The sequence below is a fragment of the Coenobita brevimanus genome, chromosome 20 (assembly GCF_032717465.1).
Source record: "Coenobita brevimanus isolate Jiangsu-jjx chromosome 20, ASM3271746v2, whole genome shotgun sequence".
NCBI classification, from domain to species: Eukaryota; Metazoa; Arthropoda; class Malacostraca; order Decapoda; family Coenobitidae; genus Coenobita; species Coenobita brevimanus.
This window is the reverse complement of record NC_136973.1, coordinates 19,454,455-19,481,304: the sequence shown is the minus strand read 5'-3', so window position 1 is coordinate 19,481,304 and position 26,850 is coordinate 19,454,455.

Genomic DNA, 26,850 nt, shown 5'->3' with positions numbered 1-26,850 from the left:
CAAAGCAGCTGCAGGAGACACCAAAAACCAACTTTGAAAACCTTTTGAGGCCGTGTAGAGAACGCTGGGCTGTGTGTCAAGGCAGAAGGGCTGACTTTGAGGGGCAGTAGTGTCCTGGCACAACAGGTTAGCTATTTATTTTTGGGGGAGTCTAAGGTTGGATACTTTCTCAGCAGACCTCATATATGTGTGAGGTGGAGGGGGAGACCAAGGATGAGATGGAGGGATGGAGTGGAGAGAAAGGAGAGAGACTAACTAGAAGAGTGAGTGAGGTGGAGGGGGAGACCAAAGATGAGATGGTGGGATTGAGTGGAGAGAAGTAAGTAATAAGGATCAGGTTATGCTGTGGTGGAATAAAGGTGGAGGGGAAGGAGGTATGCTGTGGTGGAATAAAGGTGGAGGGGAAGGAGGTATGCTGTGGTGGAATAAAGGTGGAGGGGAAGGAGGTATGCTGTGGTGGAATAAAGGTGGAGGGGAAGGAGGTATGCTGTGGTGTAATAAAGGTGGAGGGGAAGGAGGTATGCTGTGGTGGAATAAAGGTGGAGGGGAAGGAGGTATGCTGTGGTGGAATAAAGGTGGAGGGGAAGGAGGTATGCTGTGGTGGAATAAAGGTGGAGGGGAAGGAGGTATGCTGTGGTGGAATAAAGGTGGAGGGGAAGGAGGGGAAGACACTAAATGTGAGGCAAAATATGGGTCTGAAATAAGAAGCTACACTAAGTGGCAAACCAAATGATTTCCTGTAAACCAGAAAATCATTTACAACGCTGGGTGGTAACCTTATAACCAACCAACACAAGTGGGTTGGCGGAGGGTTAGTGCCCCTCCCTGGAAAACAACTAACTAAAAATATGAGCAAGTAGCCTCGGACCAGGACTGACCAAAAGGTGACGCCTAAGGACCGAACAAAGGACACGAGAATGATGGTGACTTGCAATGTAAGGGGTGCAAATGATGAGATGAAAGAGAGATTGTACAGGTGCTTGAGGGTGCGAAAGTGGATGTATGTGGATTAACTGAAACTAAATGGCGAGGTGAGAGTGTGAGAGAATGGGAGTATGGATGGGGTATATGCGCAGGAGTAGGTGAGAATGAGAGGGCAAAGGAAGGAGTGGGTATTGTTGTCAGTAACAGATGGAAGGAGAATATAAGAGAGTATGGATCAGTTGGCTAAAGGATTGTGTGAGTAAGACTGAAAGTTTGAATACAAATCTGTGTGACTGTGCATGTATGCACCAATGCAAGATCGTGCAAGCAGAGTGAGAGAAGAGTTCTGGACAAATGTGGACTCGTGCAGGGAAAAGTTTGAAAGGGAAGAGAGCATGTTTTTGATTGGAGATATGAATGGGAAAGTAGGGAATGTGAAGGTGGAGGAGTAGTTGGTGAGTGGGGTGTGCCTGCAGAGATGGATAAGAATGGCAGTGCGTTAGTGGACATTTGTACTGGGAGGGGGTTGGTGATAGCCAATACCCTCTTCAAGCACAAAATGATCCACAGGTATACATGGCGAGTGATGAAAAGGGTGGGTGGTGAACTGAATGAAAGGAAGGCAATGATTGATTATGTGTGTGTGTGGATGAAAAGATGAGAGGATGTGCAATGGATGCAAGAGTTTATAGAGGTTGGGGGAGTGGACTTTCTGACCACCACCAAGAGGGAAGGACGGGAGGAAGGAGTAGATGCAAGGAGAGTGGAAAGGTTACAATGAAAAAACGGCAGAATATAAGAAAGAAGTTGAGGGATTGGTTAAAAATGGATTGCAGCTGATGGAGGACGTGGAACGTGTGTTCAAGATATTTACACAAGAAATATGTGCAGCATGTGAGGCAGTGTGTGGGTGAAGAGAAGACGAAAAGGAATGCAGGGAACAGCATAGTGGAATGAAGAGGTGAGACAGGCTGTGGCACAAAAGAAAAAAGCCTTTAGTGAGTGGATGAGAAATAGGGGTGTGGGAGAAGTTAACAAATGGAAGAGAAAGTTATATGCACAGAGGAAAAGAAGGGTGAAAAGATTAATAAGGGAGAGTAAGAAGAGAGTGGATAAGGAATTTGAAAGGAATTTGAGTGTAAAGTGGAGGGACTGTAAGAAAAAATGTTCTGGAAAGAGGTAAAGACAGTCAGGGTGGCAATGAAGTTAGAAGGGGAGTGAAAGATAAAAACGGTAGATTACTAGTGGAGAAGGGAGAAAAAGTGAGCAGATGGAGAGAACACTTTAATGAATTGTTGAACATAGAGAATGAAAGCAATGTGAGTATAAGTGGCTGGGAGAAGGAGGGATGTGAGAAAAGAGGAGGAAATCAGTAGGATGGAAGTTGTAGGAGCAATGAAGAAAGTCAAAATGGGGAAAGCCCCAGGAATTGATGGTGTTGTGAAATGCTGAAGCATGGGGGAGAGATTGTAGTAGAATGGATGTGGAAGATGTGCAGATTGGCCTGGGAGGAAGGTAGAGTCCCGGAGGATGGAAGTCAGGTACAATTATTCCCTTGTACAAAGGAAAAGGGGAAAAAGAAGTGTGTGGTAATCACAGGGGCATTTGTCTTCTTAGTGTAACAGGAAAAGTATATGGTAGGATACTTATTGACAGAGTTAGGGAAATAACAGAGCAATTGGTTGGAGAAGAGAAGGGAGGTTTTAGGAAGGGGAGAGGTTGTGTAGATCAGATATTCATTCTTAGATCTCTAGTGGAAAAGTTTCTAGAGAAGGGAAAGAAGTTGTATGCAGCCTTCAAGGATTTGGAGAAAGCATATGACAGGGTGGATAGACAAGGATTGTGGAAAGTGTTAAGAATGTATAGTGTAGATGGGAAGTTGTTGAATGCTGTGAAGAGTATGTATGATGGTGCTAAGGCTGTAGTGCGTGTGGTTAGTGAACTGAGTGATTTTTTCTATTTGAAGGTTAGGTTGAAACAGGGATGTGTTATGTCTCCATGGTTGTTCAATCTGTACATGGATGGGGTAATAAAAGAGGTACAAGGTAGGGTAGTGGATGTTGGAGTGGCCCTGGTGAGAGAGGGTTGTGTTTGGAAACTCCCTGTACTGTTGTTTGCAGATGATACTGTGTTGTTGAGTGACGACGAAGGGGAGCTGCAAGGCTTGGTGGATGAGTTTGAGAGAGTGTGTAAGAAACGGAATCTAAAGGTGAATGTAAGGAAGAGTAAAGTGATGGTCTTTGAGAGAGGTGAAGTCAGTGAATGTACAATGAGGTTGGATGGTGAGGAAATGGAAAATGAGAGTACGTTTAAGCACTTGGGTAGTGTGATGGGTAAGGATGGAAGTTTGGAGGGTGAAGTGTTTGAAAGGGTACAGCAGGGAAGGAAGGTTGCTGGTTCCTTGAAGCAGTGATAAGGAACAGGGAAGTGAGCATGGAAGTGAAAAAGTTACTGCATGACAGTATTGTGATAACAACTCTAACATATGGAAGCGAAGCTTGGACCTTGTTGGAGGGACACAAGTCAAGAGTGAGAGCAGTGGAGATGAGTTACTTGACAGGAGCATGTGGAGTCACATGGAGGGACAGACTGACAAATGAGGATGTGAAGGAGCATTGTGGTGTGGATATGGATGCGATAGGAAGCATTAGGAGAAACACACTGAGGGGTTTGACCATATGGAGAGGATGGAGTGAGAGACTGATGAGAAGAGTGTATGTCAGTGAGGTGTAGGGGGAGGCCAAGAATGAGATGGAGGGATTGAGTGGAGTATATGAGGGAAGGGGGTGTGAGCTGGGACCAGGGCAGTGAAATGGCGGGGGACTGGGCGACATGGAAGTGATTTGTTAGTGGGCAACCCATATGGGATTAAGGCATCTGGCAATAGAGAGACAGATATATATATATATATATATATATATATATATATATATATATATATGGAGCCTCTGTGGTATGGCGGTAGTGTGCTTTTTTCGTAAATTGAAGAACAAGGATTCGCGCCCCGCCACCATAACAACTATGGGAGCGTTCTTCTGGCTACATACTGCTTTGGCGGACACAAGGGGTGCTGTGGTTGAACCAGTGTCGCATACTATAAAGTATGCTTCACCCAGTCAGCTTGCGTGGGATGATTACACTTGGTTCACAGACTACACACACATCCAAAGCCACTACAACACAACAATTACACTTACAAGCACTTCCCACCCTACATACAATCTCTAACAGACAGCCTAAGCCACTTGGTAGAGATACATTGGCTGTATCGTCCTCACATCGGTTGGGATAGGCCGGTCCTGCAGTGGACACACAAACGGCTTCTGGTGCTGCTGATATATATATATATATATATATATATATATATAGAGATATATATATATATATATATATATATATATATACAGAGAGAGAGAGAGAGAGAGAGAGAGAGAGCGAGATCCATCATCCAATCCTACGTTGCCCCATGAGCAGCGTAGGAGCCCAGGGATAGAGAAGTTGGTCCTGACATTCAAGATGAGAGTGACCGCCCTACTCAAACCTGAGAGGCATTACATGAGCAAGAAACCCCAAGCACCCCTTGGATATAAACCTTCACTAACTCACTTTGACTGGAGAGCCGTAATTACCCACTAAAACACCAGGTGCCATAATTTGGTTATATGGTTACCACCCAGCATAGTAAATGGTTTCCTGGTTTACAGGAAACCATTTGTTTTGTCACTCAGTATAGAGTCACTCAAAGGTAGAAGGAAGAGGAAAGAATGAAGGACAGTCAGAAGTGGGAGTGTAAAGTCACCCGTAGGCAGAAGGACGAGGAAGAATGAAGGAAAGAATGACAGAAGAGGATGGAAGGAAAGAAGGATGGAGGAGAGGAAAGGGGAGACATCCAAGAGCATTACATTGTGTGAGTGGATGGTGAGCACCCCCACCTATCACTATCTATCTATCTATTGCCAGATGCCTCAATCCCGTTTGGGGTGGCCACAAACAAATCGCCTCCAAGTTGCCCTGTCCCCCGCCATTTCACTGCCCTGCTCCCAACTCACACCCCCCTCTCTCATATACCTCTCCACCCCATCCCTCCATCTCATCCTCGGCTTCCCCCTCCCTCTTCCCCCCTCCACCTCACTCATATACACTCTCTTCGTCAGTCTTTCACCCTCCATCCTCTCCACATGGCCAAACCACCTAAGTGTGTTCCTCATAACGCTTCCTATCACATCCACATCCACACCACAACGCTCCTTTATATCCTCATTCGTCAGCCTGTCTCTCCATGTGACTCCACAGGCTCCTCTTAAATAACTCATTTCCACTGCTCTCACTCTTGACTTGTGTCCTTCCAACAATGCCAAGCTTCACTTCCGTACGTTAGAGTTGGTATCACAATACTGTCATGTAGTAACTTTTTCACTTCCATGCTCACTTCCCTGTTTCTTATCACTGCTTTCAAAGAACCAGCAACCTTTCTTCCCTGCTGTACCCTTTCAAGCACTTCACCTTCCAAACCTCCATCCTTACTCATCACACTACCCAAGTACTTAAACGTACTCACATTTTCCAATTCCTCACCATCCAACCTCGCTGTACATTCACTAACTTCACACAATTATATATATATATATATATATATATATATATATATATATACAGACAGTTGATCATTATCATCATCATCATCATCCGGACCTCCTTTCCCACCCACGGGCAGGGTGAGGAGTAGCAACGTCCAGACAGCCAAAACTTGCCCAATTCAATGGGCGATGCTTCCATTCACTTATCATTCATGCTCCAGGAATCCTGGCTCTATCGGATATGCCAAAAACATTCACCACATTCTGTAGCTTAACATAAACATATCCGATTGAGTCAATCCGAACGTTGCCATGATAAAAAGGGGTGCCAAAATCCCTGATCATGCACTTCTCACAACATTCATCCAGCCACCTCGATCTCTTGTCAGTTCCCTAGCCTCACCGACTTCCAAACCTCTCTTCCTCACTCACTCATCCACCATATCTCTCCACCTTCTCCTTGGCCTACCTCTCTTCCTCACACACTCATCCATCATATTCCTCCACCTTCTCCTTGGCCTACCTCGCCTCCTCCCTCCTTCAAATTCGCTCAGATATACCTTTTTCACCACTCTGTTGTTATCCATTCTCTCCACATGACCATACCATCTCAGTACACTCTCATCCATTCTAGTGTCCACAGACTTCCTCACTCCACATCTTTCACTAATCACATTATTTCGTTTCCTATCCACCCTCTGTACTCCACATACATTCCTCAGCAGTCCCATCTCCACTGCTCTTACTCTTGACTTTTCATTTTCATGCCACACCATAGTCTCACATCCATATGTTAAAGGTGGCACTAACACTCCCTCATGTAAGCTTCATGCAGCTGCAACACTCAAGCCTCTGTTTCTTATCAAGGCCTTCATTGCACCAGCTACTTTTCTTCCTTGTTGCACTCACCTTTCAACTTCTACACATCTTCCTCCCTTTTCAATCACTGTACCCAAGTATTTGAACTCTCACCAATTCCAGTCTCTCTCCATTCAATATAACATCACACTGGGAGTCACCTTCTCCCTCAGTAACCATCACTTTACTTTTATCTACATTTACTCTCAAGGCACAACGCTCACAGACATCAGCAAAACTCTGCACTAGCCTACAAAGTTCTTGTCCGGTACTTGCAAGCAGTACTGCATCATCAGCATACAACAAATTTGAGATATTTCATCCATCACCATTCATTACCAATGCCATCCCTCTCTCTGTTACTCGTGTTTTTACTTCTCTCATCACCCCATCCATATATATAGTGAACAGCCATGGGGACATCACACAACCTTGTCGCACGCCCACACCGATCGTGAACCATTCACTTAGATGCCCATTAACCCTTACACATGCTTCACTACCACCATAAAAACACTGACAGCACCTAGCAGCTTACCATCTACATCACACATGTGCAAAACTTTCCACAATCCCTCTCTGTCTACTTTGTCGTATGCTTTTTCCAGATCCATGAATGCCATAAACACCTTATGGTCCTTCTCACAAGCCTTCTCTGCTATCTGTCTCACTGCAAATACTTCATCCACACATCCTCTGCCACTCTTAAGACCACCCTGTTCATCACTCACCAGGGCTTTTGATATCTTACTTTAAAATAATTCTTCCATATACCTTCCCTACCACATTCAATAGATTTATGCCATGATAATTATTGCATTCACTTCCCTCACCTTTGTTTTTGTATAGGGGGTGCAATCACAGCCTTTTTCCACTCTGCAGGCACAATTTCACTCTCCATGCCTTCTTACATATCTCCAACAAGCACTTCATTCCACTCTCTCCACTACACTTAAGCATCTCTGCATACACTTCATCAACCCCAGCTGCTTTCCCATTTTTCAGCTGCTTCACAGCGCTCTTCACCTGTGCAAGTGTCACGTCTCCTGGCACTGCATTCCTTCTCTGCACACCCCCAAAACCAATCATGTCTACAGCCGCTCTGCACTCTCTATTCCCATTCATCAGGGTTTCAAAATATTCTTTCCATCTGGTCCTTACTTCATCTCCATGGGTTAATAATCTACCACCTCCATCCTTCACACCATCACAATTCTTTCCGCTGTCACTTCTACATTTCTGCACCTCTTTCCAGAATAACTTCCTATTTTCAAAGTAGTTTGTATTCATATTTCTTCCTAGATCATTTACCTCCTTTTTCCTCTTCACTATAGTCACGGCGCACGAGTCTGAGGTTGTCATTATCGTATCCCAGCAACTTACCATTCAAAAGTGCGTCCGATTTCGTTTCATATTATACACGAATCATATTATGCACGAATATATTATACACGAATATCATTATACATGAATCACATGCGTCTCATATTATACACAAAATCAGATGCACCTTTGAATGGTACTTGCCAGGGCACGATAATAACAACCTCTGAGTCGTGTGCCGCGACTATAGTCTCTTTACATGCTTCTTGCTCTCAATATACTCAGTTCTTATATCAACTGAACCCTTATCCTGTAACCACTTTAGCCACTTCTTCCTCTTTTCCTCCACCATTGTCTTAACCTCCTCATCCCACCATGCTGTACCTTCCTTCTTTGTTGTTACTCTTGCATCACCACACACCACTTTAGCATTCCTAACTAAGCAATCCCTATATGCATTCCAAGTCTGTCAAGATCCATTTCATTTCAATTCAGTAATTCTAACTCGTCCTCTACTTTGGTCCTGTATTCATCTGCCATTTCTTTGATCCTCAGCTTCTCAACTTTCAGTCTTTCTCCCTGACTGCTCCTCTCTCTCCTGATCCACCTCACTCCTCTCAACTTGATCTTGCATACCTCAATCATATGATCTGACAGACCTCCACATCGTCCTCTCACAGCCCTCGTATCAGCAACCATTCCCATCATCGACCTCTCTACGAGCACGTAATCAATCAGGCTTCTTTCAACACGATACCCGTTCCCTCTATACCATGTGTATTTATGTGAAACTCTGTGTTTACAATATGAGTTACAAATGCACAACCTCCTCTCTTGATACATATCCTTTAGTCTCTTCCCATTATCATTTTGTCCTGGTACTCCATAACAACCCATTATGTCATCCTCAGGACCAGTGCCTACTCTTCCATTCATATCCCCCATCACAATCACTTTATAGCTCCTGGGCATTTCTCCCACTACTTCACCCAGCTCAACAGTAGTTGATATATACATATATACATGTAGTTGATCCGTCATACATAATTAGGTTGGCCATGGTACAGCTGATGTTTCTTTGGATTAGAAGATAATCTAAGTGCCCAAACCAGCTGATTACTTCACAACCAATGCTGGAACTTGTTTGAAAAAAAAAAAAAAAAAAAAAAAACTTGAGATGTGTAACAAGATTTGTAACACTGTGTCAGCTTCAACTCTGACTCTGTGTAGAGTCTTTCAGAAGAAAGATCAATGAGTGACTGTTGCTGTAGGCGAATGCTTTCCTGCCTAACACTGATGACTATTGGACTAGAGAGTGCAACAGTAGCAACTACAGCCTCCATTAGAATATCTGGAACTCTAAGATTTACAAGGATAATTCTCATAACAAAGTGCTGCCTGTTTTCAACATGTAAACTGAAAATTTAGCCTTAAAAAAGCAAAAATCATAAAGGTGAATGATTTTCTGTGCAAAATGATCATAGTATTCTCTCAATCACTATCACTACACAGACGAATAACTACTCATCAGTTTAAATGTGAGTAAAGTCACAGAATATACCTGTAATAACCCATACAGATCCTTCATCCAATCCTGGCCCATACTTGTGTCCTGTACTTTATTTTATTCACGGTAATGGCAGAAAAAAAAATAGATAATACAACAATTCTGCATCCTTTCAATGGCACTTCTTTGTGACTAGCACCACATTCAAGTGTTAATATCTCACTGCAGCTCAGAACAACAGACCCTCAATACTGAACACTACTCACACATTCACTTAGACAGATCTGAGGACCATGGAGGAGGCTTCATTACATACATTCACCCATCATAGTTTTAAAAGGACAACACAAAAAACACAATAACCATTCCAGAGTAACACATCAGAAATACAGCCACCAAGTGTCAAATATGGTCACAAATAAGAAAACATTTTCAACATTTACATCCCCCCTGACATCCTCCCTTCCCCTCCATGCTGTGCCAGTGTAATACAACCCTCAGTTCCTCCCATTAACCCGTGGATTGCGAGCCACAGCTCAGGCTGGGAAGCATCACATTGCATGCCATTGCTCAGGCTGTGCTAACCTTCCAGTGGCCGTGCATCACCGCTAACTACACCACCCACATGCAAACTTACGCATGGCGCTACGCAAAGACGGAGAGAGAGATTTTTTTTTTTTTCACCAGATGATGCTCTGTACAGAGTATGTTTAAATTCATAATAAAAAATCATCATCATCATCATCTGGACCTCCTTTCCCACCCAATGGCAGGGTGAGGAATAAACAAAAACTAAAAAAAAATATATATATATAAATAAAATCATAGTTTCACTACCCCCCTATGCAAACATACGCATGGCGCTACGCAAAGACGGAAAGAGATTTTTTTTTTTTTTTTTTTTGTCACCAGATGATGCCCTGGATGTTTATCTTCAAGTTTATCATAAACAAAAACTAAAAAAAAAAAAAAAAAATCTTGTTTTGTGAACGAAGGGGTGAAATAAAAGAAGGTTTTGTGCAATTCAAGGGTTAACAGAAACACCTAACTCTAACACTGCTGGGGACTAACACTAAACACACTGCCTGGTGCAAACATACCATAATCAAAGCAACAGCAGATGCCTCTACATCACTTCACAACTCAGCAATATGTACCTTCTCAACAATCCCTCACAATACACCCACATCCCACACCAGGCAAAGCACACACCTTCCTCCCCAAACATCATATACTATTCACCAACACTTCCACTCAACACCTCTGGGTGAACAGATCCTAAACTTGCTGCAGATCACCATTATCATGTAAAGCAAATCCAAACAGAAAATATCATGCCTCACTTACACAAACTACAAGAAAACATTTTTCATTCATTCATCACCTAATCCTGTGTTGCCCCATGACGAGCGTAGGAGCGCGGGCCTAAGCAAGTTGATCCTGACCTTTAAGATGAGAGTGACCAGCCTCACTCATCCCTGAGGGGCATTATGTAAGCATTAAATCCCAACCAGCCCCTGAATATTAACCTGCACTGGCTCAATCTGACTGGAGCATCTTAATTACCCACTAAACCACCAGCTGCCATAATTTAGCAACAAAACATATTTCATGGAAGAAACAGAACAACTCTTCAGCAACCTAAACAACACACCCATCATCTGCATTAACAGGCACATTACAAAGTTCCATAACATCATATTCCCTGCAGACAAACAACATCCCACGAGGTAACAAATGACAAAACAATCCAAACTATACTCCAAAGATTGCCCACATCACAACACAATGTGATAAAGACACTCACTTCACACACAGGACACCAGCACAAGGCTCCAAGAACTAAACAACTGAGTATCAACAACAAAATTAGTACAATAAAATATAAACTGGCAGGCCTTTGTAAAATACATAATCACTCCACAGACACCTCTAGGTTGTACAAGGCCCAGGCCACAAACTGCTACAACCTACAGCATCTTCCTGCAAAGAATAAGAAAACATACTGTACTCAATTTCCACAACACAAACATAAGTCACTTAACACCTACAGTACACACACTGATTATGAAAAACATTCACCATTTCTGAACAATCTTCTTAACACAACCCTCTTTTAACTCAATCACAGTGTAATCCCCTTCACGCCAGAAATGGTAATACAGGCATAGATAGATAGAGATGTCTAGATAGCTATAAATAGATAGAGATAGATAGAATCATAGGGCCAATGACATTAGGAATGACAATTACAGCATTTAAGACCACAAGGCATCTGGGTCCTCACAAATATCAGCAACTACTATAATGCACACTGGAGCATTTCTAGTACCGGTATTTGCAAAAATGGAACAATTGTCATTATAATTAAACCACAGACACAATACTCCCTTCTTCACTGAGACCCATTACACTACTTAGCAAACAATCCCAAATAACTGAATGCCTCATTCTCAACAAAATCACACCTCTTGTTCCCATTACTCCTGCACAACATGAAATCAGAGCACTGCACTCTACAGTACAAACACATTACTGATTAATCTCACACAATAAGCATCAGATGGGATGAACTCTGTAGAACATTCACAACATATACTGTACTTCTAACAATAATACATATTAGTAAAGCTTTTGATACTCTACCCCAAAATCAGACTAATTATACAGATACAGTATATAACACAAATACGGAAGAAAATGTCAAGTGATGGTTTGCCAAAACTTTGGTAGAAAAAACACACATTACATTCCAGGGAGTTAACAACGAAGACGAAAATTATCCAATAGAGAGCCACACAGCTAAGTTCTGTCACCCACACCCTATAAATTATACATACATGATATTCCCACACTCCAACCACCCACTAACACTGCCTTATATGACATCATAACAACCACGTACACTACACTGCAGTCACAGCCTGCACACTGCAACACGTCAACCACAACACTGCTGACTCTGGTAGAGGAAAAGAGGCTGACTATGGCCCCACCTAAATCAACCATCACACACCAGCAGAAGTAATCATGAACTTAAGCACTCCCCCCACATCACACCTAAAAATCTACAGTGCCATCCTCCCCTCCAGTAAGGTCCTTGGAATGACATACATACATTGGACTCACCTTCAATGACCATGTTAGTTATTATTACTGTTGGGGTCAATTATCAACCAACATAAAGCACAACAACAACTAACCATTATATACAGTATGTGGATGGCGTTTTGATCAATACTCAGTATAAATATTTGAAGGCCTAAAATAAATATGCTGAGTACTTAGCTGTAGTGTTGATGATATTAAGTGCAGAATGATGGCTGATTGCTGTTTACTGTCCAGTTGTGGGAAGAGAACTAAACTGTCTGGTGGCAAGGAGAGAACTGTACTCTCTGGTGTCAGGGAGAGAACTGCAGCTTCGAGCAGCTTCCTGCACAAAGTAAACTAAACTCATTACTGAATATATAACTAAATATGTTGTTTTCTCCATGACCAGACTTATCTCTAGTGATAAATAATATCTTAACCAAATTATGCAATACAAGCATTTATTTACAAGAAATGTGCTGTCGTGGGCAGGAAATTCAAAACCCGAAATCCACGACAGATCATGTAAAGGCTATCAAGAGTCACTGAACCCCCAGACTCAATGCAATCAGAGCAACTGCAGAGCCAAACTTTGGGTGACAAAAGAAACCCTCTCAGAACTATACAAACAATATAAATCAGAGACATCCTATGCTTCTTTGGCATGGTCTTCCATCCTATCCAGTACTCAATACAACGCCTTGCATATCATACAGAAGAATACCCTATGCATCACCACTACTCCTACAGTCCACATACACATTTGAAACAAAAGTTCTCCCTCTCAGAGAGTACTTTCATTTCAGGTAAACAAAATTCAATACAGTAGCCTCTTTAAACATACAACACCCAACTTTACTTGGCACACTGAACAAATACAACACAAAAATAGTCAAAACCGTTACAAAAATATCCCACCTCCAAACACTGTAACACTAGCAGTGAAGAAACACCAACACTAACTTCACATCCAGGGCATTACAACACCTCATTCATAACACCATACTAGAAACCATTATCATGACATCACCTGTCTGAGGTGTCCTTAAATAAAGATGACTGACTTCATTTAGCTAGGCTTAGTATCGAAAATCATTCAGTCTTCATGACATCAACCCATTAGAGGTGTCTTTGAATGGAGATGATAGAGTTCACCTAGCTAGCTTTAGAGCAAAATATCACCCAGCCCTCCTCACCTACCAGCTTAGATTTGGGTTGGAAGGAGACACACATACCCAGCTTGTGTATGATGCCTACACAGTATAATATAAATAATGGAGAACTGCACAGCCCAAGCCACTCTAAATAGCAGACACATCAATGGTGTTGGGAACATATGGGACAACACCATAGGGCCAACTGTTTACCTACAGCCAACAAGCCGGCTTGATCAGACAGGGTAGGGTTAAGCAACAACAGAAACAACTTGGTAATCAAGATGGAGAGATGGTATTCTTATGTCTACTTACAGCAAACACAGTATTGTAATCACAATCTGGTGTTGCCATTTGAATGTAACACTCATGAATTATCAATATATGCCTTATGTATGGAGGGATGGAGTTGAGAGGTACATGAGGCAGGGGGGAGTGAGTTGCGGAGAGGGCAGTAAAATGGTGGGTCACAGAGCGACTTGGAGGGGTTTTGTCTGCCACCACCCTTTGCGGGGTTAGGTCATCGGGCTATAGATAAATGGGAGACAGGCATCACTGGGTGACCATGGCCGATACATACACACATGGTGGAGCCTTTATAAATGATACGATTATAGAAAATAACACAAAGGTCAATGGACCAGTTGAATATTTGTTCAAATATACAAACCCCTGAACACACTCCAAAATTTTACAAAGAATGTCCTAAAACAAATCCAAACAATAAACCATCAGAATAACCAAGCCTGCAATAAAACCTCAACTACCAACTGGACAAATTACCTTAGTATCATACATAAACCTTCATTCTATTGCCCCATATAACTAATGGAGAAACTTGTCCTTAACTTAATACAACCTCTTTGGGTACGGTCACACCGAACACGATGAGCGGGGTGACTTGAGTGGGGAGGGATGAGGCGACACAACAAAACACACTAAATCCTATGTAGGTGGCCACACAGAATGAGCGGGGACATTTGTCGCCCCGCTCACCCTCCACGCTCGTCGCTACACGATACAGCATGTTCCAAAATGTCGCGCACTGCCTAGTGACATCCCCACTCCCCAGGCATTTTGTCGTGCTGGTACTGCGTGTTGGGGTGGTTGGGTTCTGGTAATTATGTCTGCTGAACACCATATTGGAGCCATGTACCTCGGGAGAGCTGTGTGGGATCCAAGTGATCCACTCCACAAGAATACTCGAGTGTTGAAGAAACACTATAGTCGTTCTATTTTATCAAGGCAGTTTGGGTCGGGCCCTCTGGGACCTCACTCTGTTAGCTCTGTTGCCACATCGTCGCCACACACGTGCGCTCTCTCTCTCTCTCTCTCTCTCTCTCTCTCTCTCTCTCTCTCTCTCTCTCTCATATTATATATTAACTACTACTAATTGTATTTTCTTAATTTTTTTCTCTTGTTTTCGACTTTTTTTCCACACCACCCCTGAGGTAAAAGTCTATAGGTGTTTTTTTTTTGTTTTTTTTAAATAGCTTCCATGGCGGGAGACTGACCGAGTATGACCCACTCACGCAGGGCTGTCCCTCGTGTCACCACCTGACAACGTCTGAAAGGCAACACTGACGAGTCTTATGAGATGTATACTATACTACAGCTTTTTTATTGAATTACATCTATACAGAGTGTTTAAAATTCATTTATAAGTAGTTACTAGCTTAAAGTAGGAGAGTGAGAGAGAGAGAGAGAGGTGAACACAAATAATTACACGTGTATCGGCGGCGATGTGACAACAGAGCTAACAGTGTGAAGTCCCAGAGCGTCCCACCCAAACTGCCTTCATAAAATAGAACGACTGTAGGAAGATATCTGTGAATAACTGCATACAAATAGTAAATTATAATCGAACATTATTTTGTCATACGAATGCTTAAGTAAAGTTTGTTCCAACGTTGTTATATAACCTATAAAGGACCATTAATGTCAAAAAATTCATACTAGTATTTAGTGCTCGTTTTTTTTTGTTACACCGTAGTCATAAAACTAATAAACAGATAAGTATATACACAATATATATATATATATATATATATATATATATATATATATATATATATATATTGTTACGGAACAGAGAAAGATAATGTACACTTTAAGTGAGAATGCTAAAAATCACTACTGTCCCGTAAAGTTCCAGGTTCAAAACAAAAGAGTTAGGTAAAATTACAAGTTAAAGTTTAATGCTCAAACTAACAACAAAACATTCAGGACTCATAAGGATAATGTAATGGCAAATAAACAGGTTAAATATATGGTTAACTGCAATAGCCTCTATTAACACGAAATTAGCAAGAGTAAATTTATCTAAGTCAGCCCTGATAAAATGAGATACCAGATAATACTCAGTGAATGCCAGATAAATAATTACAGATACAAACTATTATCAAAAATGACTGACATAAAGAACCCCACACGAATTACAAAAACTTCACTAGGCCTACAAATTAAACTTATGCTATACAGTACAAGAAAAAATGCAACAACCGTTATACTCAAATTACACACAGCTGCTAGATGGTTGGAGACTTCTTGAGCACTCACAATAATAATATCTGTACAGGGGAGAACAGAGATGTGAACAAAATGAGGAGCAGATCTAAGTGGCAATGATGCAGAGACTGAGCTCATTATATAGGAGCCAGCAGAGCCTGATACAACTTGTAAGAAGGACGCGCAAATGAAGCCATGAGGACAGAGAGCTGCAAATCCCGCAAAGTATAACAGAGAGAACGACTTACTCTACTATAACGGTAGAAGGGGGGGACTGAGGCAGAACACGCTCGTGATCAAACATGCAGCATACTGTGCGTTAAAATTGCACAAAGGATGATGAAATCATAGGCTATGTAACACCTCCCCACAAAGAAAAAAGAAATTTACAAAGGAAATTTCTTATTACTCTAAAACAATCCGTACATGGCATTACAGAACATGCAAAAGTCTTTCCTAATTTTACAAAACATGAGATCTCCCTAGCACGTTCAGTCATAGGTACTTGCCAGTATCCCTTTAACAAATCAAACTTACTTATGTACCTAGCCTTTCCGATCTTGTCTATGCAATCTTCCACACGAGGGAGAGGGTAAGTGTCTGTTTTGGTTATCTGATTAACACGTCTGTAGTCAATGCAAAGCCGCTGTGACCCACCTGGCTTAGGGACCAGAGTGACAGGAGAACTCCACTCGCTCTGACAGGACTCAATCATCTTGTGGTCCAACAGGTAGCCAAGCTCCTTCTGGATGAGAGGAACTTTCACTGGGTTCACACGGTAAGGAGGCAATTTAATTGGCTTTGCGTCTCCAACATCGACATCATGCATCAACACAGTGGTTCTTCCTGGAGTGGCACGGAACACTTGCGGGTACTCCTGCAGTAATGCCGAAAACTCCTGCCTTTCCTTGGGTGGTAGATGAGAAAGCTTAGTCTGGATATCATTCATGATATCAGGATTCTTCCCCAAACTATCACTCAGGCTCATACTGCATGGGATAGCTTCACTTGCAGACTCGGGTGGAACAGCTACAGTGCAGACTGGATTATTTTCGTCCCGCCTGTGATATAACTTTAGCATGTTGATGTGACATAGTTGCTTGCTCTTTCTACGATCTGGTGTGGCGATGACATAGTTGACATCACTGAGTTTCTTCTCCACGAAATAAGGGCCACTAAACTTGGCTTGAAGAGGTTGCCCATGAACTGGTAGCAGAATCAAAACCTGATCTCCTGGCTGAAAGTGGCGTAACCTGGACTTCTTGTCATACCAAGTCTTCATCTTCTCCTGAGCAGCTCCTAAATTCTCTCTCGCCAGCTGTAAAGCAGTGGACAGCCGTTCTTTGAACTTCATCACATACTCCAGCAGGTTGACGTCATCTTCCTCCGACAGCCAGCATTCCTTGAGTAACTTAAGGGGTCCTCTTACTTCATGGCCAAACAGTAGTTCAAAAGGTGAGAAGCCCAGTGATTCATTTGGAGATTCTCTTGCAGCAAATACAACGAATGGAAGACCTTTATCCCAGTCTTTCTGATGTTCCAAACAGTATTTCTTGAGCATCGATTTGAGTGTTTGATGATATCTCTCCAACGCTCCTTGGGTCTGGGGATGGTAAGCTGAAGACGTGATCTGGGTGATGCCCAACTCTTTCAGAGACTGCTTGAAAACGTTTGACATGAAATTACTCCCCCGGTCTGACTGTACCTCCTTAGGCAGACCAAACTTTGTGAAGAACCCCAGCATTTCCTTAACCACGTTCTTTGCTGAGATATTTCTAAGTGGAATGGCTTCAGGATAACGAGTAGCCATGTCAATCATGGTCAACACATAAGAAAATCCTGAAGAAGTCTTAGGAAGAGGGCCCACAATATCCACCAACACACGGGTGAAAGGCGCCTCAAAAGGAGGAATGGGAACTAGAGGTGCAACCTTTTCGGTCTGATTACACTTCCCCACAACTTGACAGGTGTGACAAGACTTACAATACCAGGAAACATCCCTGAAGATACCTGGCCAGTAGAAGTGTTTCAAAATGCGTGCCACAGTCTTCCTCACTCCAAGGTGTCCTGCCAAACTGGAATCATGAGCCACTCTAATGATATCCTGCCTACAAACACGAGGGATGACAACTTGATGTACAACCTCCCATTCACAGTCGGCTGATGCTGTTGGGGGTCTCCACTTCCTCATAAGTACTCCTGACTTTACATAATAACAAGTAGAAGCACCGGCTGACTCTTCTTCACTGTCAGCAGAGTTAGCTAGACCTTTCAACTCAGGGTCAGCAACCTGCAACTCAACCAACTCTTGACGAGACAAATTATCAACACTACGGGGTACTGCCTCATCTGGTGAGTGGTCCAAATTAGCAAGAAAAGTGTCAGCTAGGATAACATCATCATCATCATTATCCTCTAAATCACCAGTAACTTTAGACTTATCCCTAGTGACAGCACATGCAGGGAACACATCAGGGACATCACAATTCTGGGACGCAGCCACTGGCTCACTAGACAACTGAGGAGCTGGACACACTTGACTTCCACCAATATCATTTCCAAGTAAGAAAGTTACACCTGACATTGGGAGTGTCTCAACCAACCCAACCATAACGGAACCATTAACAAAACCAGACTCTAAATTCACTCTGCACAGAGGGACAGAGAAGTAATTATTCCCTACACCTTGTAAGATTACAGTTTCATCAGAGGAATTAAAATTAGAGCCTAGAACACTGGTCAGCATAAGGGATTGGCAAGCACCTGTATCACGATATATTTTAACTGAATTCCTGTCATTACTGTCCAGAGGACTGACAAAACCATCAGACAGGAAATTAGCACATGAACTCTTGAGAGTGTCACCCACGTTACTGCTCAAAAGAGGAGCTCCATCATGAGAATTTAAGTTACCCCTCAAAGCAGGTTCAGTTAACTCAGTTAAAGAATTCTGGGAACTCTCAAGAGTGGACACTAGACCAATTGACTGAATATTTAAAGACTCCTTTTTGTTCACATCACGCTGTCTCCTGAAACATCTCTCCGTAGTATGACCAAGCTTACTACAATAAGTACATTTACTTTTCTGAAATCTAGAGGTGAAGCTGGTATTTACTTCCTGAGAAACATCATCCTTATTCTCTTTCCTGTTACCTGTACTCTGAGTAGAGACAACGTACTTACTCTCAGCTTTCCCTTTTTCTCTAGAATATCTCTTGTGAGTGAGAACATACTCATCAGCTAAAACTGCAGCATCAGACAAATTATCTATTCTTTTCTCATCAAGATATAGGCTTACATCTTTACTAATACACCTTTTGAAATCCTCCAGCAAAATCATCTGCTTAAATTTATCAAAATCAGAATCCACTTTCTTAGAATTTAACCACTGCTCTAACAAATCTTCTTTGATTCTTGCATACTCAACATGGGATTGCTTATCTTGCTTGTAAGTTGTCCTAAATTTTACTCTATAGGCTTCAGGAACAAGCTCATAGGCCTTAAGAATCAAGCTCTTAACTACATCATAATTATCAGATTGATCCTGAGGCAAAGATGCATAAGTTACTTGAGCTTTACCGGTGAGAACAGTTTGAAGGAGTACTGGCCAATACTCCTTAGGCCAATTAAAACCTGTAGCTACCCTCTCAAACAACTGAAAATACTTTGTTAAATCAGATTCATTAAAAGGAGGGACAAGTTTAACATTTTTAGCCACATCAAAATCATCAGAGCAAGATGATCCAGTTCCACCTTGTTTCATGCGATACTCATGGTCTGCCTGAATCCTGGCAAGTTCAATTTGTGCCTGAGCCTGTACCTGTGCCTCTTCAATACGAGCATTTGCCTCCTTAACATCAGCCTCCTTAGCACGTGCTTGAAATTCAGCTTCCTTCACACGAGCCTCCTGCAGGGCTAGCTGTAACTTAGCTAATTCAATCTGCATTTGTTCATTTGGAGGAGTTACATTAAACAAGCTTTTATTAATCATGCCAACAATTTGATCTTTAGAATGATGAGAGTGAACTGCAATTCCCAATTGTTGAGCAACAAGCTTAAGTTCATTCTTTGTTCTGTATTCTATATCACACTGTATGCACATTTGAAAAAAAATCCCTGGCTTCATCAATTGAAGAAATGGTAGCCATCAAGAATATATCACAGTCACAAAATATCAAACAATATCCTTATGATAATATCCTGAATATCCTGATATGAGGTCGCCAAATTTATGTTACGGAACAGAGAAAGATAATGTACACTTTAAGTGAGAATGCTAAAAATCACTACTGTCCCGTAAAGTTCCAGGTTCAAAACAAAAGAGTTAGGTAAAATTACAAGTTAAAGTTTAATGCTCAAACTAACAACAAAACATTCAGGACTCATAAGGATAATGTAATGGCAAATAAACAGGTTAAATATATGGTTAACTGCAATAGCCTCTATTAACACGAAATTAGCAAGAGTAAATTTATCTAAGTCAGCCCTGATAAAATGAGATACCAGATAATACTCAGTGAATGCCAGATAAATAATTACAGATACAAACTATTAACAAAAATGACTGACATAAAGAACCCCACACGAATTACAAAAACTTCACTAGGCCTACAAATTAAACTTATGCTATATAGTACAAGAAAAAATGCAACAACAGTTATACTCAAATTACACACAGCTGCTAGATGGTTGGAGACTTCTTGAGCACTCACAATAATAATATCTGTACAGGGGAGGACAGAGATGTGAACAAAATGAGGAGCAGATCTAAGTGGCAATGATGCAGAGACTGAGCTCATTATATAGGAGCCAGCAGAGCCTGATACAACTTGTAAGAAGGACGCGCAAATGAAGCCATGGGGACAGAGAGCTGCAAATCCCGCAAAGTATAACAGAGAGAACGACTTACTCTACTATAACGGTAGAAGGGGGGGACTGAGGCAGAACACGCTCGTGATCAAACATGCAGCATACTGTGCGTTAAAATTGCACAAAGGATGATGAAATCATAGGCTATGTAACAATATATATATATATATATATATATATATATATATATATATATATATATATATATATATATATATATATATATATATATATATATATATATATGTATGTATGTATGTATGTGTATATATGTAATAAACACTATTTATCAATTCAGACAGTTTCTTTCAACCAACACCATTACCATACAGTATATATCTCATATGCACATACTCAACACTTTCAACCAGAAACGACCAATCCACAATAACACATATTTTACTAAGGCTATTTAATGATGGTAAACATAATCCACTCACTTGATGCAGTGCTGGCTACTTCTTCCCAAGGTGACTCTACACTGAGTCACAACTCTAATGGTTTCCTGTACCCATGAAGCCATTTACACTGCTAGGCAGTAATCATATAACCAATATAACAGGGTGATGAGGAGCCTACTATAGTGCCCCTATTAACTGTGTGGAAATGCAAATACAGTGTTCATCCTGGAACCAAACCTCTACACTCTTCCCTGCACCTTGGTGTGGGGAGGCACTGTCCACCGCACAATAGGTTCACCGCACAGGACGGCCCTATAGGAGGTGGTTGCTTGTTTGTGATTGATGGGTCCAGTCAGTAAGACAGACTGGTATTTCTCTACTACTGCTACTACCCGACTATTTTTTTTTTCTTAAGTCCTTACTAAGCTGATCAACTTTACATAACAGGAACTGTTACAATTAAGAAAGTTACTCTTATCGATGCTTTCCAGGACATCACTTCTTACTGTGCCAGCATAAGAGCACATTTCCCCATCTCCAGGTATGCTGTCAGAGTCCTTTGTACACTGTACACTGCCAACCTGGGCCACTACCATTATCATTAGAATTAGTTGGATGTTCAGCTTCTCCAACCTGAGGATCATCAAGTACAGAAGTCGGCATCTCAGTGACAAATTCTGCTTTGGTGGCAGTAGTGTTTTTAAGCAGATGGACAATGATGTTATTGCTTCTTTGTGGTCAGTTGATAAGACTGATGGTAATCAGCACCATCCGTTCATTATTTATGGCAGGGCTATTCAACTGGAGGCCCACAGGACAAATCCAACCATTAAGTTGGTTTTCATTGGCCCTTTGATGTGCTCAGACAAATGCAAATAAACAAACATAAAACAGAAAGTTTTGCATTTTTCTTCTTATTTTTATGCTCAGCGGACAATGTAAAATCAAATTATAAACTTTTCATTTCATATAAGCATTTACATAGAGGAAATATGGAGCCAAAATAAATGTATGGACCTTCTGTCAATGTGAGTTTCATAATGTGGCCTTACTCCTGAAGTACTTGCATAGCCCTGATTTATGGTGTACATTTTGCACAAGAATTTTCTCTCTCTCTCTCTCTCTCTCTCTCTCTCTCTCTCTCTCTCTCTCTCTCTCTCTCTCTCTCTCTCTCTCTCTCTCTCTCTCTCTCTCTCTCTCTCATCTGACCTACCCAGTGCATTGACATTATCACCACACTGTGTCCACTGTGCCATGTAGTAAGCACTGCAATGTGGCCCAAACATTAAATGGGCCACATTAACTTTTCTGCCTGGCTGAAGACCCAACTGAAGGAGGGTTGTTAATAAAGTCATTTTGTTCATCATGTAATGGATGTGTGTTTCTGCCAACTGCTGTTCACACTGGATGAACTGTTGGCAAATAAAATATCATATTAGTGCTTACTTTTATATAAGTAAATCTCTCTCATAAACTAGGTGAAACAAATCCCAGCTTTAAGCTACAGTCATAATTAAAAATGACATCATTACCACAGCAAATGTAATAGATGTGGATATTTTATTAAAAATGAGGGAAGGTTCATCATCACTCCGACCTCTTTTCCCATGGGGTGAGGAGTAGCAACGTCCCAATAGCCTAAGTCTCCCCACTTCAACGGGCGACTCTTCCATCTGCTCATCATTCACACCCACAAAATCCTGGCTACATGAGATAGGCCCCCCCAAATTTCACCACTTTCTATAGCATCACATATACCTATCTGACAGACTTAATTTAGTTAAATGATAGCAGTGCAAAGAGAGGGGGGCTGGGAATACAATCAGTGATGGATTTATGGGAACAGGAGGGATGGACAAGGGGCAACTGCCCAGAGCATCCATGGTTTGGGGGCCTCCACCAACCATGTGCTGTTGTGTAAGATACCAGGCAGGAACAGATCCAGAGGGGGGGGCCAATGACACTTAGGGGATACCCAGAGTATCTTTATTCCCCCAAAGTGGTGTGGCTAATACCATTAGGCTTAAACAGTCCGTCTCATTTGGTTTTTATGCGTGGAAGAAGGAACCAAAGGCTGAGCCCGCATTAACGTTCCTTTCATGAAAGAAACAAAAACAATACAAAAGACAGCCAAATTCAAGATCCATTCATGGTCAGTATTTATTGATAATATTATACTGTTAAGATTTTAATTATTGACAAGGGCCACCTCACACCATCAGCATCTCAGACAAACCTCACAGGCAGTACAGTACTGTCATATTATGTGCTTGACCTTTGTTTCAGGCTTCTTTCCTTGGATGATTCTACATTCATTCTTCATTTTAACTCACTGATGATGACTGCAATTAAATATACTATTTATACTCTCTCTTTTCCTAAAATGTGTGTTGCACACAGTCATATTCATTGCCTCCTCAAACTCGAGTATACTTTCCCCTTCCTGATTTCCTGTACCATAAGCACATCTCCCAAGTATTCCTTTATATCCTTGAGCTACTTCACCTACATGACCATTTAAGTCCCCTCCCAAAACTACAATCTCATCATCCCCAATACCACATACTACACACATTAACTCATCCCAGAATCTATCCTTCTCTACCTCTTCAAAACCTGCCTGTGAAGCATACACCAATACAAATGAAAACATTATTCCACCGAAGCAAATTTTCACTACTGTACTATTATCCTTTCACTAACTCTCATTACATTCATGACAATTTCTACCCATTTCTCCTTAACCAAAACACCCACACCACCATATCCATCTGCCCTACCCTGCCGCAACAACCTGTAATAACAATCCTTCCCAGCAATTATTCTGGCTGATCCTCCCCTATATCTGACATCTTCCACACATCCAACATCCACCCACCTACTCAGTGACTCAACTACTTCCCCCACTCTACCCCTCAAACTTCCCACACTGCATGATCCCACACTGATCACCTTGCGTGATTTAGATTCCTCAGGCTTGCTTTCATTTCCTTTCTTTTTGTCGTACCTGGTAAAAATAACAGTGAGAGACAGACCACATGCCCCACCCAACCACAGAGACAAAAATCAGTGAAATCCTGTGCTGTGAAATAAATGAAACAGTAAAAGCTAATGCTGCCAGACAGGTGCAAAGTAATTATATTCTCTTTGTTATGGGAATGCAAGAAGTGGAAGCACAAGGGCAAAACACAGCATAGAAACAAGAGAGGATGTAAACTTATTATGGTGATCACATTAATACGTGATGTGCTTAAAAATAAGCCAAATAACAGACTAGGGAAATATCTTTTTGCCAATATCAACATTAAACTGCCGACTAAACTAAATGTCCTATGCCTCCCTGGCACGTGCCCCCATGCTATATAACATCCACTACAACACCTTACAGACCATACAGAACAACACCCTACCCATCACTACTAGCTGCACCAATACATTTCCCACAGCTCACTTATACTCTGAAATGAGATGCCTCCCTATTAGAAAAAATACTTGACATGTGATACAGTTCTCTCAGCAGTCTTTGCTACCACACAACACCCTCACCACTGCATGACAAAGCCACAAAACATAACTAGTCATAATAAAATAATCACTATACATACATTAGCAGACCAACCTGAACAATATTCCACAAGCAGGACAATACAGTACCTGAAACAAAACACAGTACCGGTACTGCAACTCCCATCCCCTCCAGACATTCATTCATCAGATGCGTCCTTAATCAGAGTTTATCAAGCAGTCATGGAAAGGATTAGGTCACAACCTCACCCAGCCCTCTTCAGCTACCAGCACATATTTGCACAGGATGGAATAAAAAATATACATGCTGTGCTTGTACAGGAGGCTGAAACCACATTACACAGTGTGGAACACTGCACAATAAATGCCACACTGAGATGCAGACACATCCATGGTGTAGGGGACATATTGGACAACCCCAAAGGGGCAGTTGCCAACATGTAGATATATTAAAAGGCCATGATTCCACTAACATGAATTGAGCACGTTCTTCCCATTTCTAGTGTTGTAGAGGAAAAAATTACCGTAATGCATTTGTGTCATTACACTCCTAACTAGAGTACCAACACCACCACCATCACCATAAACACTGCTGATGCTGCTTGCTGCTCACAAAGATGCATGAAGCCATATACCAATAATATGCAGGTATTATGACTGCAAACATTCCATAAGTTGTTATTCTGATGATCTGTACTGTTCTGTCTAGATGCCTTATTATTGCAAAAGCATTACAATAAAAAAAAAATAGGCAACTGTCTACATAGTTATTTTAATTATATTTCTTTTTCTAAATGCACCTAAAAGGAAACTAAGGAAGATGAGAAGAGTTGTGGCTGAGGAGGGAGCTGCTGAGAAAAGTGTTAATGAACTGTACAGAGCTCTCAACAGCAATCTCCTGAGAGTTACTGATCAGGGTGTCAATGGACAAGGGACTCTCGAACTGTAAGGTAACATGGTGGTGGGATCAGGGTAAAGTCTCAGGTAAGGATAAAAGAAGGCCTTTCTGAGAATGGAAAAGAGGTGGTAACAGATGAATACTTGGCTGCCTGGTAAAGGGCTGGAAAGCAGGTATACAGGACAGAACCTGCATCCCAAAGACTTTTCCTGAATAACGTAAACAGCACTGTTACAAAGAACGTGGTATTTACGGTGGCAAATCAAATGAAGTTGGGAAAAAAAGTTTTCATAGGTGAGCAGTGTGTGAAAAATTATGAAGGAAAGGCAGTGGTAGCCAGTGGGGATTTTAAAGATGCTAAGAGTATTATATCTAGTTGCTGACTGAGGAGTTTAACTGGAACAGGGACCATTTGGAGTCGGTAAATCCAGTGTTTGGCCCTTGGCCTTTGATTGATACTGCTGCTTTGAGCAAGGCAATAGGCAAGATGCAGTTCAGGAAGGCAGCAGATGTGTCTGGACTGACTGCTGAAATGCTGAAGGCCTCAGGATAAATGGGAATGCAGTTAGTTACTGATTTCATTAATATGTTTATAAATGAATATGTTGTCCCATATGACTGGCTGAGAAGTGTGACTGTAAATGTGAACATGGAGATGGGTTATGATCAGAAGTAAAGAAAATTTAGAGGTGTGAAACTTTTGTATCCCATAAACAAGATATTGGAGGGATTCTTAGAAGCCATAATAACAAAAAGTGACTACTGATGAGATGCAGTTTGGGTTTATGCCTGGCAAAGGGACCACTTATGCCATATGCACTGTCCAACCATTTTAGGAAGACTATATAAGAAAGAAAAGTGAACTGTACTTTGTTTTTGTTGATATGGAGAAGGTTTTTGGCAGAGTCACTAGGAAGGTGGTGAATTGAGTAATGAGCAAGGTTGGGATCATGGACTGGTCGTTTTGGGTGATATATGCCCAGGTCAATGTGAAAAGAGATTTAAGTGATGAGTTTTCCATGTATGCTGGAGTGTATCAGGGGTCAGTCTTGTGCCTCTTATTGTCTGTCATGATGCTTGAAGCTCTCCCACGTGAATTCAGAAATGGACTCCCATGAAATGTACAGCATACTGATGATTAGGTGTTGACTGAAGAGAATGAAAGGGAGGCAGAGGGTAAATTTAGGAAATGGAGAGATGGAATGAGGCACAAAGT